The 4311-nt window shown below is 40.2% G+C and overlaps 1 pseudogene; it reads left to right on the forward strand.

The window, feature by feature from the left end:
- Nucleotides 1-283: 283 nt before the first annotated feature.
- The window catches only part of LOC103203199, a 17023-nt pseudogene continuing 12995 nt past the window's right edge, over nt 284-4311 (forward strand).

Raw genomic sequence — 4311 nt, forward strand, 5'->3', positions numbered from 1 at the left:
AGTTCAGGAAAAGGTAACAAAGGAATGTCAGAAATAATAAGTGTCTGGGTTTCACTGTTTCTATTCTCAGAAAAGAATACAGGATTTAGAACAACTAACCATAGAGATAATCTTATTCACTTACATATGCAACTATGTTCAATGGTCAATTCATTCTGAGAAAAGTTTTTATACAGAGGAAATTAGGTTTTTCATGTAAGACTTCTTAGAGAACTTATATACTGTGAAGCTAGAAAAAAGAAAAGGAAAGAAACTATAGGAACTAGCATTTCCAAATACTACCATGGAACTCCTTTTGAGAGACACCAATTTGGTCCAAATCCATCATTTTGCAAATGAAGAAATGGAAATCCTAAAGGTAAGAGAGCTCTGGTAGCATAGTGCCTAAGGCACTTGACTGCTAACCAGAAGGCTGGTGGTTCAAACCCACCAGCCACTCCTCGGAAGGAAGGTTGGGCAATCTACATCCGCAGTGATACTGCCTCGGAAACCCAAGGAGGGGTCGCTATGAGTCGGGGCCAACTCGACGGCATATAACAACAACAACAACAAAGGTAAGAGACTTGCCCAACATCAAATAGCACTTCAGGAATGAATCAGCCCTTATCTTAGCAGGAAATGTAGACCGCTCAATTGAGATTAGAGGTGTGGGCAGCATTGTTGTTGTTGTTTTTGTTATGTGCCATCGAGTCGGCCCCAACTCATAGCGAGCCCTCCTTGGGTTTCCAAGGCAGTATGACTGCAGTAGATTGCCCAATCTTCCTTCCGAGGAGTGGCTGGTAGGTTTGAACCGCCAGTCTTCTGGTTAGCAGTCAAGTGCCTTAGGCACTACACTACCAGAGCTCCTGTGGGCAGCATTAGGGAATCAATAATGGATGTGAAGACACTCTGGAATAAAAACAGTAAGAGGCAGTTCCCTCCCTAAACCTAAAGGGAAAAAAAGGTGAACTGGTATAGTTGGACCCAGTGAAACCTAGAACCATGAGGGCACCCACCCAGAAGGAGCTGTAGTTGCAAGGGATATAGTCACCACCAGAATCACAGCATAGAAGGAAGAGGAGAAAAAAATATCCAAACCCCTCTCTCCTTCTAGCACTGATCTCCTGGCAGTTTCCCACGTGGCCAAACCGAATCAGAAGCCAGAGGACAAGAGAAGCAAGGAGAATCTGATTAGTTTCCAATGTTCATAGGAAAGCAGAGAAGGCAAGGAAGAAGGAGGAAAAAAAAAAAAAAAAAGAAAGTAGGGAGGATGGGTATTGAGTAGGCAATCCAAGGCATGTGCCACAGAGGTTATCTATAGAGGAATTTCTGTACTATTTAAGGTAGCAAACTAAAGAAAATTTAAAGCATTCAGGACATTATTTTTTAAGTTATCAAAAATCTCACCATTCACATATATTCAAGTGAACATTTTTGTTAACAATGTATAATGTACAGCAAGATAACTTATTGAGAGATTAAGTTGGGTTTGAGTTCACTGCTGTGTTGTGGCAGCTCCAGAATTTCTGTACAGGAGGGCTTCGAGGAACGATCCGGAGAAAAGGAAGGGCTAGAGATGCGTCTTGAACTGCCGTTACATAGTAAGCACACCCATCTTAACCAGATTGTACCATGAAACCTATGAGAGTTGGAACTCAATGAGACTGCCTAGTTTTTCTGGTTCTAACAAGTTTTCCACTTTGACAGGGTACAGTCTTATCACTTTTCTACCACTCTCTATCAGTGGAAAATATTTTCGTTTTCCTTCTCTGACAGATTTCTGCCTTATATATGTTCCAGCTTTTACAGGTTTTAATATATATTGGGGGGCTAGGGAGTTTCTGAGGCTGAAGATAGAGATGAGAGGCTTTGTCACAAAGCTGCTATCAGCAGAGCATGCTCACTGTTTTTACTCGGATTGCATGTTTATTTTGGGTGCATTTCAGGAGGAAGATAATGATTTATGTGGAAGGCTAAAAGCTCTCCTAACCAAGCCACCCCTTGGCAATGCTGAGGAAGAACTAATATGGGGTTTCATGGGAAAGGGATAGATTGTATTTTGCATGTAGAAGGACTGAGAATTTTTGTGGCCAAGAGGTAGTTTTTGTCAGGTTGTGTTTTTCAAAGATTGACACCACTATCCCTCCTATCCCACATACTCTTTCTACAATGTGACCTTGGCACTCTTCCCGTGTAGTTTTAGAGTTTCTGTCCCTTCTCCTTGAATCCATTTGAACTTTTTGACTTCTTTCATCAATATGGTAATCAGAAATGACTTTATATAACTTTCAAAGCCAGATTACGAAAATGCCATGTACTTCTGCATTTTTCTTAGAAAACTGGTATTGGAACTCTGCCACCATGTTGTGAGAAAGCCCAAACTAGCTTATGTGGAGCGATCATATGGAAAGGGTGCATATATGTATTTAGGCTAATAATAACCCAGCTGAGATCCTAGCTGACAGCCAGCACCAACCACCAAATATGTTATTATTATTATTATAACAAACATGAATTATTATAAAGATAATTCCAAACAAAATCTTTTAATTCCAGATTCTATCTGTTGCTTTTGTTAGGTGTTATTGAGTCAATTTCAACTCTAAGTAACCCCATGTAACAGAGTAGAACTATCCCTGAGAATTTTCTTGGCTGTAATCTTTACAGATGCAGATTGGCAGGTCTTTCTTGCAGTGCTCTAGATGGGTTCTAACTGCCAGTTTGGTTAGTATCTGAGCATTTAACTGTTGTGCCACCAGTGCTCCTTAGATTGAGCCTAAATAATTATTTATTCTAGGCAATGTTCAATATGAATGTTTCCTATGAATTGGTGTTATTTAAAAGACAAAAAGGCAGAATTCAGGGCTAGAGAGTGTTGTTGTTGTTGTTAGGTGCAGTACAGTCATCTCTGACTCTTAGTGACCTCACACACAGCAGAGAGAAACACTGCCCAAGCCTGAGCCATCTTCACAATCATTGCTATCTTTGAGCCAATGTATCAATCCATCTCACTGAGGTTTTTCCTCTTTTTGCTGATCCTCTACTTTACCAAGCATGATGTCCTTCTCCAGGTACTGGTCCCTCCTGATAATTTGCCCAAATATACAAGAAACAAAGTCTTACGTTCCTCACTACAGAATTCTGGCTGTACTTCTTCCAAGACAGACTTATTCATTCTTCTGGAAATAGGCAATGTATTTAATATTCTTCACCAACATCATAATTCAAAGATGTAAACTCTTCTTTGGCTTTATTCATTGTCCAGCTTTTGCATGCATATGAGGCTGTTGAAAATACCATGGCTTGGGGCAGGCACACCTTAGTTCTCGAAGTGACATCTTTCCCTTGTCTTTCTCCCACAGAGTGTCTGGTGCGTTCAAATTGCCAACCTTTTGGTTATTAGCTATATGCTTTCACCACTACACCACCAGAGCTCCTATACAAGAGAGGAGTTTCCTTCAATGATTCATCAAATACCATTACCTGGTTGGGCTCTCTATTGTTTCTTGCATTATACACAATCTATTAACTGTTATGTTCAAAAGCTGGTATTGTTGCCCCATTGGGATTTTCTGAATTCAGATTTACAGTAGAGGGTGGGAGAGGAAAAAAAATTATATTTATATTGCTTCACAAAGTGAATATTTATACCAGGTAGATACACTCCTTAGAACAATCAACCATGGCAGATCAGAAGGGCAGCATTTGCACAGGGAGACAGCTCAGAGGGCAGGAATGCAAAGAAAAGAAGAACATAGGGAAAAGGTAACCATGGGGAGAAAGAGGGAAGAGAGCCATTATATTATGGAGTTTGCAATCAATGTCATGAGACAAAATGTGTTTCAACTGTTGCATAGAAACTGAATTTGCTCTATAAACTTTCACCCAAATCACAATTTGAGAAAAAAAAAAAAAAAAAACTGTTATTGTCTCAACATCCCAGACTATTGTCAAGAATGCATCAATCTTTTTTTTTTTTCAATTTTTATTGTGATTTGGGTGAAAGTTTATGGAGCTATTTCATTTTCCATACAGCAGTTCATACACATTTTGTCTCATGACATTGACTACAATTTCCCACAATGCAACAGCTCTCTTCCCACTTCATTCCCATAGTTACATCTTCCCTGTGTCCTTCCCTCTCATGCACTCCTGCCCCCAAGCTGTCTCCCTATGCATACACTGCCCTTCTGTTCTCCCATACTTGATCTCTCCAAGGAGTATATCTACCTGATGTAAACATTCAGCCCATATGCCAGTCTTTTATTTGGCTGGAAGCCACAGGAGTGAGTTCAGTTCCAGACCTGAAGGGCAGCTAGGGGCCATAGTCTC

This window comes from Orycteropus afer, unplaced genomic scaffold (assembly GCF_000298275.1).
Source record: "Orycteropus afer afer isolate SDZICR_OR568_19922 unplaced genomic scaffold, OryAfe1.0 scaffold00206, whole genome shotgun sequence".
NCBI classification, from domain to species: domain Eukaryota; kingdom Metazoa; phylum Chordata; class Mammalia; order Tubulidentata; family Orycteropodidae; genus Orycteropus; species Orycteropus afer.